Genomic DNA, 14,314 nt, shown 5'->3' on the forward strand with positions numbered 1-14,314 from the left:
ATCTGGAGGTGAAGGGCAGGAAATCCCGCATTAGGTGCCACATCTGGCAGCTCCCATTTCGGTGGGATGCTGAGCAGGGAGGAGGAGAAATGACTTCTCCAAAGCCACAGAGCCACCCCCACACCCCCCCAGCCAGGATTAGCTGTGGGCACAGCCACTGCTTTCCTCCATCTGTCCTTGCCTTCTCTGGGATCCCAGTGGGATATCCCAGCCCGGCTCCTTGCTGCCTGGCTGCCTCACAGAGCGGGGCTGCTCCATCCTTTTGGCCCCAGTCAGACTTTCCCCCCTTCCCTGCAGTTCAGAGGCTGCTCTGCACTGCCTTTGCTGTTCCCAGCACACCACCAGGTAAATGCACAGCCTTGACTTTGTCAGATGTTGTCAAGTTCAGATCCCGTGAAATTAAAATCACCAAATAAAGGTTATGACTTCCAAGTTTCCAGACTTTTATACGACTCCAACATTTTGCAGCCCACCCCTGATCCCTGTAACACGGCCCCAAGGGCTTGAAAGCATTAAGGAATCTCCTCGTGTGTGGATTGTTCCTCGTTTCCACGAGGTTATTTGCACAGACATTAACCAGTGCTGCTGCTTGGGACACAAAACTCCATTAAGGGGAGCGATGTGCTGTCTAAAATTAACTATGTATTTGTTTTCTCCTCAGTTTCTGCAGAACAGGAGGAGTGATGCAGATGGTTAACAGCAGTGAGATTATAGTGATAGCTGTAAAATTTGATGACTGTTATCAAAAGCATCGTATGGCTGACGAGAGCAAGTGGCAATTAAAAAAAAGGAAAAAAAAAAAAAGGAAAGAAAAAAGATTTCCAAGCTTTACCCTGGATGGGGAGCAGGAATAGCAAAGGGGGGGGGTTAAAGCCAGTTTCATACTGGAGGATTTATTAAAATAAGAAGATCACAGTAGTTTCCAAATAAGAAGATCCTTCAAACCTTAAGAGATGCAGGTTATCTGAAGCGATTCAGAGGTGAAGGAAATCCAAGTGCTGTGCACGAGCCTCTGACAAAGGGGGATTTAAAGCTGGGGGTGGGAATTGCACTGCTCAGGAAGGCAAGGCTGGGATCAGCTGCACTGAGCTGAACAAATGCCCAGCAACTTGCTCCAGGATCCCTGGGCTGCCACTCCAGCCAGGTCCCTCTTTCTCCATGGCTGGAAAAAACACATTTTTATGGTGAGGGAGACCTTTAACAACATCAGCTCCACTCTCCCCCATAGTAAGATTTTGTTCCACCTCTGCAGATGAAATAATCTGACCTGTAAGAGAATGATACCCACAATCCTATCACAGACCTCTCTGTTCAGCCTCTTCTTTGGAGAATTACCTTTGCTCTTTCCCCAGCTGGAAAAGCTCTTGTATTCCTGCTTCCCCTTCCCTCTTCTGAGCTGCCATGGCTGGAACTCCAGACCTTCCAAAGCTCCAGTAATGTATTGAAACCAGTTCTCCTCAGGAAGAGCTCTGGCAAGCAGGAGCTGTGCTGATGCACCCAGCAATCCACAGAGCAAATCTCCCAAGAAAATTTCCAAGAAGGAACAACTAGGGAAGGGTTGGAAGTTTTCAATGCTCCCTGAAACATGGGAAGATCAGAAAAATTAGTTATCTTTTCTCTTCAGGTGCATATCTGTCCATTCACTATGGAAAATGAGGGATTGATTCATTGGAAATCAGGACAGATGAAAAGACAGGACACTCTGTCTGTTGGCTTGGCCTCTAGAGGACACATCCAAAGCATCTGTAAGAGATGGACACTTAACCCTTAAACATTACAGAGCTTTCAAAATATCTCATGTTACATCTACTGGGATGCAAGTTTTTTACAGCAGGAGAAAGTTAATTATCCATTGGGGAACGTGTTTCTCTGTGTTGGTTTTTAATTTATATTTAATCTCTATCCTGCACCAAAATATGTGCATCCATAATTAGCTTAAAATATTTAAGAACACTTCTTGGTGTGGGATCCATTTGCAAGGGACATGACAGTGAGCACCAAAACTGAACTGGTTTGCTGCCAAAGCATCAGGATTTTCAAAACACCTTAAAAAAATTCTCCAAGTGGCTCTTAAGTGTCCCAAAAGGTCGAGAAGTCAGACAGAAATCTCCAAATGCTCCTAAGAAACCAAGATGAGCTTATCAACAACCTTAGGGCATATTTATATGTGGAAAACTTTGGGGTTGTATAAGAGAAATTCCTGCCATCTTTATCCATGTGGATTTATCAATAGTTATAAAACCCCCAAGGGTTCAGGATGGCAAAGGGTTCAGAGCAGGGGGAGGCACCAGGAAAGCCTGGCAAGAGGTCAAAGAGTAAGACATCAGAACTTTGTAAAGAAATATTACCCAAAAAGACAAGTTTGGAGGAAAAAAAGGTATAGAAAGATGAAATTAGCAGAATTTTCTTTGGGAAATAATTCTGCAGAAAATCAGACTTTGAGCATTTCAAAGCCCTCGATGTAATTGCCATGAAGCTCTGGGTACATTTGTTCAAAACTGAATTCCCAAGATTAATTTTCAGTCCCTGTTCCAGTCCCTCCATCCTGCTCCCAGGGTGATGTTCTGGGTCAGGGATCTGAGGACAATCCATCCCAGAGCAGGTGCTGTGAGAGCTTCCTGTGAGACAAGAGCAGCCACGGGCTGAAATCCCTTGGGAGGAAGGAGGGCTTCCAAAATTTCCATGAGGAAATTCAAAAACCAAACCTCCTTCTGCTGATTTTTCACTTCCACAGCTGCTCTGCAAAATGGTTTCACACAGTCTGAAGCAGCAAGCAGGAATTCTCTGCTCTCCTGTGCTTGCCATTAGGTTGTCCCAGTTTTCCTGAAGTCCTTCTCTCCCTGTCAGTGCTTCTCCTCTCTTTAAAGCACTGGTTTCTGGGCTTCATCTGACCTACATGGAGGCAAGATAGCAATTTTTTTATCTTGATTTTCTTATCTTGATTTTCTTGTCTTATCTTGATTTTCTTGTCTTATCTTGATTTTCTTGTCTTATCTTGGTTTTATCTTGGTTTTTAATATTTTGATAGTCTACTGGCAAGCACCAGGAGCAATGACATCATAGCAGGAGGCGGCATCTATTCCGAGGAGCTCAGAGCCAGCAAAAATACTCCCAAGATCACAGAAATAGTTCCTATTACATTTTAGTCCGTGGCAAAGGAATATGAGATTATATAAAAGGCAAAGCCAGCACAGAAACAGGCAAAGGATGGGATAATGGTGGAGCCTCATCCCTCTGGTTCAGGTCTGCAGACTGGAGACCTCAATTCTAGGTAGGTCAGGTTTGTCGTGAGCTGAAGCTCAACTAAAAATATCCTGATTTAGGCTCCAGGCACCGACTGTGGCAGAGGGAGCCACATTCTTTGGGAATTGAGTGAGACTGAACTCCCAGAGAAAATCTGGCACCTAAGTCAGACAAGAGTGTTGTGGTGGAGGAGAAAAGGAATCCGTGTGGAACCCTGAAGTCAGGCTGTACACTCAAATTAATGTTGCACTGTCAGAGTTGCCACTCGAGCAAAAAAAGTACTTTCCTATCATGAAAATGAGAATTCTTCATCTTCAAGGAAAAAAAAAGGTCTGGTCTGCTGAGAAACCTGTTCTGAGGTTTTCCAGACTCTCAAAGCGTGCCAGGTGGATTGTGCTCTCCACAGCAAAAGGACAAATGTCCTCCAGCACTTTATTATTATTATTTTTGAGGGGACAAGGAGGGAAGGAGAGCAAAGAAAGGGAGATGGGTAAGGAGGAAGAGTGTGGAGCAAGAATGGCAAAGGACCAAGCAGGCACACAGGAGATCCAGTGCCACTGCAATCCAGGATAAAAGCTCCCTGTGTATGACCCTGGACAAGGCACTTCTAATTCAGTGCCCCTGTAAAAGAAGAGGATAAAAGCAGCACATTTAACCAGCAGGAAGTTCCCTGGATCAGAGAGGGCAAACACTGCAGTGCTGATGATCATCCCAGGGTATGAGCCACAGGCAGGCGAACCAAAAGTGCTTTAAAGGGCAAGATTGCCCAGTGCTGAGCTGGGGGAGGTTTGGGAGGGATCCAGCAGCAAATCCCTCTCTCCAGGGTTACAACCAGTCAACTCTGCCCAGGCAAGAACATCCCTCCCAGTTACCCTGAACCAAGGAACTGGTTGATGGGGTAGAAAAAGCTGAGCAAAAAATAAACACCCTTTTGCAGCCAGCTGGGGTTTGACTGCAGCGTGCACATGGACATTCGCGGAATTACAGAGCTCAGATTCCACTGCCCCATGTGCTGTTGGTCTCTCCTGCCAAGGGCTGAGAACCCTCCTGCCAGCTCTGGGATGGAAGTGCTCCTACCTCTGGAGTTCCAAGGGCAGGATTATAATCCTTGTGCTACTTCCCTACAGTCATCAGGGCTGGGCCAGGGACAGGCTGGGAGATCTACTCCTGACAAGACAATTCCACCAAAAAAGACCTTTGTTATTATTACCAGCAGCAGTGAATGAGGAATAGTTTCTCTAGGCCCAGAAATGTGGGGATTACTGGAAAATCCCTTTTTTCCTGGTGCATGCACAGCCTTCCAAGGCTTTTTTAGCAGCCATGCAATGAGAGGCACACACTTGGCTCACACCAGGCACAGTGAGACCTTAATCCACAGATCCACATACCCCGTGTTCCCAGGGAGCACAGTGGCCAATGGACTGTCCTGGTGTTGCTCCTTAGTGTGATCCAACCATTCCTCCACAGAACCATGGAATATCCCAAGCTGGAAGGGCCCCACAAGGATCGTGGGAGCCCAGCTCCTGATCCCTCCTGTGGCTGCCACAGTTTCCCTGATTCAGGCTTCAGCAAAGTAAATCTTCTCCTCGTTAAAGGAGTCGCTTTTGATGATCTGGCACCTCGCCAGACAAATGACTAAGTGAAAAGATGTCTCACTGCTAATTTTTCAGTGACACTGCAGACAGCAACAGCTCTTTGCTACACTACAGAACATTTGCTCCACAGGCCTGAGTGCAGGAGCACAGGAGATGTGAGACCTGCTCTTGTTTCTCTAAAATGGATTCAATCTGAAAAGTTTGGGTTGGGTCAAGTATCAGTCACATCAATACCCTGCTCCCTTAATTCCAGGTACTAAACATTTCTCTTGGAATGCACAGAAGTACATGCAGCTCACATATGTACTACACACCTACAATCAGCACAGCAGCATGAGAGAGGAAGCCAAAAATCAGATATGTACCAAAAATAAATCACAACGAACCTTCAGCAAAGTCTTAGAAATGGGCTTTGCAGATTCCTCCCTGGAACAGACTCCAGGAAATGGGATAACCTGACGCAGGAAGGAGGGCTGAGATTCTGCAAAACATCAACATTTCACGTCCTCCCTTGGCTAACTTTGCCCTCTGTAGACAGAAGAGTCTGACTGAATGTAACCTTCAGAACAAACATTATAACTCTATTATCAGAGTCACATCCAAAAGTTCAGGATGTGCTCCCAGTGGCCACAGGCAAGTGGTGCCAGGCCTGTTGCTGAGGGTGAAGGAATGGCTCCAGTTTTCTCCCCAGGGACTGAGGCTGCCCCAGCAGGTCACTGTGAGCAGGATTTCAGGGGCTCACAAACTACATCTTGTCTTCTGGAAGTGGAAATCCAGACTGCTGAAAACTAACTGTGTTTGGTCTGAGGTAACAGGCTGAGAAAGAGATCCCATAAGCAGGAAAATGAGAGTTGAGAGAGTTCTCTTCATAAAGATGCAAACCCAAAAAACAGCTGCTTGTCCTGAATTACAATCACACTCACACTGCACAAAGTTTGTGTTAAGACCTATTGTAAAACGATTTCTACACAAAAGAGCAAAAGACAATCATTGTTCCAACTCTGCTCATTAAAGAAATTCAGAGACAAGCCCAGCCTTTGATCCCAGGCTTTGCTACAAGGGGACTGGACATTGCAAAGGAGACACGTTCATTCCCAACAAAACAAACGCAAGTAAAAAGTCAACCCCGGAATTCCAAAGTCCTTCTCTGCTTACCTTTGGAGGAGCAGGTCAAATCTTTGGAAGCAGTTTCTCAGAGCAGCTCAGACATTCCATGTGAACTCTGGTGCTGCAGTAACCAGCTGCACAAGTCCCTGATTTCTCCCCCGGGTTGCTGCACATGCTGAACCCCGGCAGGAATCCCACGCAGGGAGAAAAAGAAAGGCAAAACAACCCCAAAATCCCACAGGGGAAGCACCTCGGCCCTTGAGCAAAGCACACAAAAACTTCAGCAGGGAAACAGAGAAGAAATCCAGCGACAACTAAAAGTTTGGATAAGAAAGAGGGAGAGCAAACAGCTCCCCTTGCCCGCAGTCCCGGCTGAAGGTGCCTCTGGAGCAGAATCCACCGCCGGCTCCGGGAGCAGATGGTATTCACACATTATTCCCCAACAGCAGCATTCCCCAGCCCAATCAGGAGGCAGCACTCGAAAGCCAAGCGCTTCCCAGACTCTGTTACAGTTTTCAATAGCTATAGCACAAGATGAATGACTCAGAAAATGAATAAGCAGGGGAAGAAAACCTGGCTCTCTGGGCTCGGCAGAGGCGCGGGCAGGCGGGTCAGCAACCTCGGCCCCGGGCGCTGCTTCCGACCCAGTGCACCTGCTTTTTGCCCCTAAAGCCCCTCAATTTTCTGTATCTTAAATTTCTTCAGCTTGTGTTAGAAGTCATGAAAATTAAATCTTCCCTTTTTTTGTTCAGCCTTGAAAACAACAATTTGTAAGACTCAAAAAAAAGGATGAACTGTGTGTGTGCTCCTCCAGACAACTCAGAGAAACCCCTCCTGCCATCCCTTGCTGAATAAATGCATCAGTTTCTAAGATTAAGGTTTGACTTTACAGATCCTGTTGCAAACGATATAAAAAGAAGAAAGGTTCATTTCAAAGCTGTCTTTCCTAAGCAGATTAATACATCCTCTAGTTTTGCCTGAAGTTTAACAGGAAACTTTAAATTACAATAAAAGAAATGCATGTTAAGAATAAATGAACGAAAAATGACTACCAACTTTCAGAGGAAGTATAGTCATTACTCAAAACCTGGCCAAACAGAGCTGGAAAACTACTTCCAAGTGCTTTGTGTAGCTCCCAGACCGGCCCATCCAGAGAGCACTTTCCAGAGAGCAGCTCCTCAGTCAGTGCCTGGTTTTTCTGACAGCTGCAGCCCAGTAGCAAAGGATGGGCTGCTAAACAAAGCCAGTTACTCATGGAAACGTGCACAGCACCAGGATTCTCCCTGGAATACCGTCGTGCACTGCTGGGCTTTCCCAAAGACGCTGAAATGCTCCCGGGCTTTGCAGGGCAGGGGCTGCCCGGGGGTGCCTGAGCTCCGAGCCCCTGCTCTGCTCTCCCGGCTCTCCCAGCCCGCTTCTCCTGCCGAGCTCCGGGAAAGCTGCAGCCAGGCTGCGGGCAGGAAAGAGGGATCACTTAAATCTCTGAAACTATCTGGGGTGAGAAACATTCTCCCGGGTCCCCCTGGACGTTTTCAGATCTTTGTCTGTGGCTGTAAATTGATCCTTTGCATTCCTGTCTGACACATGGACTGTGAAAAGCTCTTCAGGGATATTCCCCCTGCCATGAGTAATGCTCTGACAGCGGTTCTGCAAATAGAGAGCCAGTTGTAGAGACAATAAAATATCCTGAACTCTGCTCTAACTTTCACTATTATTATTGTAAGGCTTTTTTTTTTTTTCATTCTGGACCAAATAAAAGAACTCTGCATCTTACTTTCCTACTTTTGAAGCACCAACTATCAGGGTTTCTCCCGAGGGTTAAGGGCAGGACCCACCTCCAGGGGCATCGTTTTGCTCCATCAGCCAGGCCATGCCCACCAACGTTAAGCAAACAAACCCACACATAAAGCTCCAGCACAAAGAACAAGGGCTCGAGTTATTCCATCTGCCACAGCTGCCCACCAACCTCCAGCTACAGCCAGAGAAGCATTTAAAGGTGTCAAACAAAACTAGAGGCACCTCTAGATCCAGGAGGAAAACAAACATTTCTTGCAGCTTCATTTTGGCAGGTATTTTCTGATCCTGCATTGAGCTCCAGAGCAGCCAAAACCATTGAGTCACTGAGCGAGGCATCTGCTGGGCCTCTGAGCCTGGGCCAGCAGCAGGAATGCTTGGCAGTCCAAGCTTTTCCATGTGCTGGCTCCTTGGAGATGCTCAGGGAGGAATATTATCCCGTGGGATAACCCCGGGTGTGCACTGAGGGATCTCCTGGTCAGACAGTGAGGAGCAGTGGAGTGGCTGGGGGGGAGCAGCTCCTCATCCCCTCTGGCCCTCACGTGTGGGGGGGTTTGTTGGACATGGATGTGAAGCACCAAAGGCCATCAATCTTTGTGGGCACCACCAAGGGGGAGGTGCTGGCCAACAGCTCAGTTACATCCACGGGATCCTGATACCCCTGGATTAAAGGGCTCAGAAAACCCACCTGACTCTGACTGTGCCAAAATGTGGGTCTCAGATCTCATTAACAACTGACAATTCCTTCTGTGGCTTCTCCAGTTTCTGCTGTCTGCCACCAGAATCTCATGAATTTAAAAGCTTCTGACCTATAAATACCTTGATACGTCAGATGGATGCTTTGAATTCCTCCTCATCCCTGCTCCCCTGAGATCCCTTGGCTGTGCACTCTCCCACTCCATTTAGTTACACTGGATTCACTTCCAACCATGGCTGATGTTGGACACAGTTCTGGGAGGGACTGGTTGTGGTGTTGTCTTGTAGAGATGGATCTGGGAGGTTTCCTCACAATGCTCTGCTTTGAAGTTCCTCTCTTTTAGAAGGAATATAAAAGAGGCCTTGGACTTGCTTGACTATGAAAGGACCCTTTTCTTTATTCCAAAGCATGAAGACACTGCTGTGACTGTTCCCAGCACCTCCAAGTCTGGATGGTTACATTCCAGTCCCTGAATGTTCCTTCAGGATTCCATGTGGATGGATCTACCCTGTTGTGTGCTCATAATCCAGTGGGGTGCTCATTTATTGATTGGCTCTACCCTCTCCTAAAGACTTCAGCAGGGAGAGAAGGGAGGTGACTGCATGGAACAGTTATCCACAATTAATTCCCAACCTGGAAATTGTAGGATGCATCCACAAACCACTGTACAGCAATCTGCTGAGTCCTTGCTCTCCTGTTCCCCTGGAGCTTTCCCACACAACTCTGCTAACAAACCACATCTAATCTACAAAAAATATTCTGTTTTCCCACTCCTTGCTTCTGTTTTGCTCTCTACCAAGAGTGATTTTCCTGCACATTGTGGTGTCATTGGGGCCAGGATGTCACAGCTGCCCTGGAACGGCGCTGCAAGAATCTAAATTACCAGCAGCACACCAAGTTCAAGGCTGGCTGTCAGCCAAGTAATTCACCTGGTTCACTGTGCATGTCAGAGACTGAAGAAAATCTGCTGTAATTATTGTCTTATTAAAGCACAATGGCTTGATTTCACTTCTTTGTGGCACAAAATGTGCATCTGTGATTCACACCTATTGTGTAGGGAACATGATTCCACCGACAGCAGCAGTTGGGATCTGGTCTACAGGGCTGTTCAAAAGGTTGTCTAATAAAAATCTTGTGCTCTTAAAGGATTAACAACTAAATCACAAAGAAATATGGTCAGGACACAGAAAAGAAATAAGCTCAGAGGTGGTTCCAGTGTTGACTAGAGCTGTATAAACCGAGATCTGAGCAATTAGAAGACACAATGAATGAATAATTCAGAGATATTTGGTACTCCAGAGTTTGTACACAAATAAAATATCTTATAAATCTTCACCAGCTTGCAGAAAGCTGCTGAGTTGTCTTTTATTCTTGTAGCTGCAAGTGGCTATAGTAGAAAAGAGAAATCTGTAGCTCTGATATGTCATCCCTCTGAAATGGGTAATTTAGGGTTATGGTTTTGGAATCAGCACATTCTTCAGCACTTTTCTTCCAAGAATTTTTCTTTCTTTTTTCTTTTTTTTTTGTGAAAAGAATGAAGTAAAGGCATGCCAGCACATTAAAAACAACACTTCAGAAAGTCAGAGCTGTGAGACATCACCAAATGACAATAATCTTTCTTTATATTCCTGCATTTCGGAGAATGGAAAGAAAATATTGGGGGTGGGGAGGAGAAAGTGGGTGTTCTAATGATTTTTTTAAAAATCCACATGAGAACCTGTAGGTTTATGTGAGTCTTTAACCCAGCCACACGTGAAGAAAAGTCACAGAACTTCCACCTCCTGTCCCAAACACCAAAATGGAGAGCAGCCATGTGTTCAAAGCAGCCAAAACACTGCAGCTCGATGAAGAACCACAGAGAAAAACCCAATAACCTTTGCACCCACAGGCTGGGATTTGACTCCAAAGTCTGTTCCATCAAGACAACTATCACAGATCTCAGCCCCAGATAAATGAGTGGTCACTCCCTGCTCCAGTTACAAGCAATAACAAATCTAAGAGGCCTCTCCATGGACAGTTGGCAGCCTAATTTGATTAGGAGAAATCAAGAAATGTGCTAAGAAATGAGACACAGCTTCCCAGCCTCGAATATTCCACCAACGTCCTGCCAGCTGATTTGTGCAGCTCGGGAAGCAAAGGGAAGGGCTGTAGGAGGCAAAAAAGAGCAACTCTCAAGTATATTATTGCCACAAATTGTCCAGAGCAGCTTTTCCTGTCACTGATGAACTACTGACTGCGCTGGCAATGAGAAGGAACAGGCTGAGTGTTGAGGCAGGTGGTTTAACACACGTGGACCCCCAGGCAGATCAAAAATTAAAGAGCAGATTTCCTTCTGCTGCCAGAGAAAGGGGTTGGATTTGATATTCTTGAAGGCCAAAAGGCACTTGTACAGCAAGCCCAGGAGTCGTGGTCACTTCCCAAGGCATCAATATTTGTCTCATGAGCAGCCCAGGGAGGGGAACACAAACTGCCAGAGTGTTCCTTGCAGGGTCGACAGTCAGAGGGACCCAGGGGCTGCTTCCAGGAGGGAACATCCTCAAAGGGGCAAATCTTTCTTAACAGCACTTTGCTGGCACATTTCTGAGGACATTCTATGTCCTGGATTCGTGCACAGCGATGGAATATCAGAGGAGCAGCTGAACCCTCAGTCCTGCAGTGCTGCAGCTCCAGCAGCAGCACAGTGAAACCATTGACCTCCTGATCAATAAATGGTTCAGCCCATTTGTTTTACAATGAGGTCGTTTAAATCAAAGTAATTAAAAAACACTAAAAGGAAGATGGGGATTCACACACTTAGGAAGGGGAAGCAGAGAAGGTTCTTCTCAGATCCTTGGTACCAGCAGTGCTTATTTATTTATCTCTCATTTCCCAGCTTATGAGCCTTCCCAGTGTCTCCCACTTATTAGAGTATTTTGTACACAGTGTGACAGAATATATTTACTGCAAGGAGGAGAACGAGAAACCTGTGTATCTTAAAACATGCATTCCAAATTCAGTGAGCCATTTTAACCTATTAGAGAGAATAAAGTTGAACTTGCATTTCCCACAGAACCAAGACACTCCCTGTGACTCCTGAAGTCCAGATTCTAATGCTGGAACGGGCAAGAACAGTGGCTTTTATGTTTGTTAACATCAGCTCAAACTGTGAGTGCACTTCTCTGATAATCCTAAAACTTCCTGCTGTAGGGAAAATAAGATTTAATTCTGTATCTTAGTGGTCTAAGAGGAGGTATAAGACATGAGAAGTAGATACCGTTCTTCTAAAAAAGAATTAATATAACTCCATATGAAAGAGGATAGAAAAATGAAATGCAAAGCATGATCCTCCTCTCTTAATATTTTCGTGGAAATATCATCCTTTGAAACCCCAGAAATCTGTCCTTGATTATGTTAAATTCCATTTCCAATGGCACAGAGCCCCAAGTGAGGCAGTGCTGCCCACTTCTATCTGCCCAGTCAACTGTTCCCATAGTTTAAATGTTACTTCATTCCCTTAACCACATTCTTTCCACACAGTTTTAGGTCCCTGTGACATTAACACTGCAGTTGTGTCCCACTTGAAGCTCTAGTTGCCAGCAGAGGATCTGCTGGGGAAATACAGAACTAGTTCCTGAGCAATATCCATGTAGCAAGTGCAATACTTGGAGGATTGCAAACTGTATTCAGAATATACCCGAAGCATATTAAAGAGCTGAGAATCAATTTGTTCAAAAACCCACCATCTTAAGTTGCTTTCATAAACAGGAACAATTTGTTGTCCTCAGTGCAGCCAATTCTCTCCACTAACAGAGAAATAAGATATGCAATTGCAAACAACTTTTCCCCCCAATTTATGCTTTTTTGTCTGCCTTCCAACAGACCAGAGAGCAGAACATCAGCATGTGGAACGCTATAAATCCATGGAATAGCTGCAGTTTTAACCATGGACTTTAATTCCAGGGTGAATTTATGTGGTCCTTAGCTAAATATATCCTCCTAAGTAAATTACTCATGCAGTGCCTGGAGGAAAGCTCTCTGCAGATAAAGAGTCTGTTCCCAAACGCTCCGTTTGGCAGCACAGACGGCACCAAGTTCCAGCCTTTTCCCAGGGGCAAAAAGCCCCCCAGACTGACCCAGGGGAGTGCAGAGTCCCCCTTCCCCTGCACAGACTGCCTGGGAGACAGGTCAGTTCTGCCTCATTCCTGCTGTTTCCCAGGGCACATCTCAGCCCACTACATTTTGTCTCCAGCCCCTGGAAAGAGAGGGATTTCTCAGCTCATGTGAAGCACATCACCACATTCATTTCCACTTAGCCATGCAGAAGACAGTACAAACACGAGCCTATCCCTGTGCTTTAGTAGGATGGGAAACTCAGACACTCTTTCATTATCCTTTTTTTTTTTCCCTCTCTTTTCTATGTTTTCTACTTCTTACCATTGGAGTTGTCCTGGTCCAAAGGATTATCTGGTTCCATTACTTCAAATAAAAGCATCCAACATGCAGTTCTCCATGCAGCAGAGGCATAAAAACACAGCAGTTGCCTAAGCTGATTCACCTGATTTATGAATTAGTGCAGCATCCATAAGAGGCTGTGTTTCTTCTTTTGTATTACATCTGGCTCCTTTTCCAACTCGATGGCTGGGTATTACAGCATGCAGGCCTTTTTCCAGCATCCTCTTAATGCATTATATTTAAAGTAGCAGCAACCTTTTTCTCCCATCCCCCAGACTAAGTTCCAGCAGTAACTAGGCTGAGCTGGCAGCGAGCGCAGCTCGTTCCGAGCAGGACCTGCGAGCGTTCTCCGAGCCGTGCTGCTGCATAAAGAGAATGATTGATACAATCAAAAGTAAGTGGGCTTTGACACAGCACGGCTTGCACTGCAGAAAATCCCACCAAAACCAGGCAGAGGTCCTGAGGGTTTGGGGAATGCCTGGTGGAAGCCACCAGCCTGCACCCCCTCACGCACAAACACAAATTATGTCCTGTTCCCTCCTCCTCCTCCCCCCGCTCCGATCTTTTATAACCCTGGATCTCCTCCAGCAATAGTCTGCTGCTTTACTCGGTTTATAATAAACTCTGCCATTCCCTCGTGTCCCCCGGGCTGCCTCGGGAAGGAAGGAGGCTGTTTGGGGATGAATAGCCCAGCCCGTGCCTGACGGGGAGGCTGCACCGGGCACTGGGAAGTTGCTGCAGCAGCAGCAGCCCTTGGCTGGGACCTTGTCCTGCATTTCCCTCCTCTGCCAAGCCAGGACTGCTGCTAAGCTGGCATTTAACAGCTCCTGCAAACGAGATGGAGGACGAGCCCCGGCTTGGCTGGACTCTCCCGGTAAATGACACCGGAGTGTCTCAGCAGAGCCCGGCTCAGCTGACAGGCACAGCAGGGTGGCACGACTCAGGTCACCTTCATTCTGCCCCTTGGGTCTGCCACCGCCTCCCTGAGACCTCACACAACCCATAACTCTTCTCTGTGCCTCAGTCTTCCCTAATATTGACATTGAAATATATCTTATCGTGCAGGAAAAGAGCTGAAACCTCCTAGCTTTACATGCTCTGAACTTCTTGGATAAATGATATGGCACAAGGGCTGAGGAAGAAGACTCCATCACCTGGCTTGGGAATAAAAACCTCATTTTCTCGGAAGACATGTCCACAAAACAGCATTTCATTTCTCATGAACGCACGTCCCCGAAATAACAGAAAAATCTATCAATGTGCAACTCTAAACCAAGCCGTGCCTCCGAAAGGTAAATTCATATTGCTGTAACAGCAACCCGAAATAATCCTTCAAATCCAGCTTTCAGGATCCATTTTACTTTGAACCTATGATTCAAATGCTCCAGTTAAGGCACTAAAACATGCCTTGTTTCAAAGGAACACTTTCCACAGAGTGGAAGGCAGG

At 46.2% G+C, this 14,314-nt stretch overlaps 1 long non-coding RNA gene across 1 annotated transcript; it reads left to right on the top strand.

The window, feature by feature from the left end:
• The first annotated feature begins 13,181 nt into the window (after positions 1-13,181).
• Positions 13,182-14,055, top strand: LOC108639998. Its single transcript, XR_001920874.2, has 2 exons — positions 13,182-13,261; positions 13,933-14,055. It is a non-coding gene; the product is annotated as an uncharacterized LOC108639998 (long non-coding RNA).
• Positions 14,056-14,314: the final 259 nt, after the last annotated feature.

Source organism: Manacus vitellinus, unplaced genomic scaffold, assembly GCF_001715985.3.
Source record: "Manacus vitellinus isolate BGI_N305 unplaced genomic scaffold, ASM171598v3 scaffold_27_pilon, whole genome shotgun sequence".
In the NCBI taxonomy this organism is placed as follows: domain Eukaryota; kingdom Metazoa; phylum Chordata; class Aves; order Passeriformes; family Pipridae; genus Manacus; species Manacus vitellinus.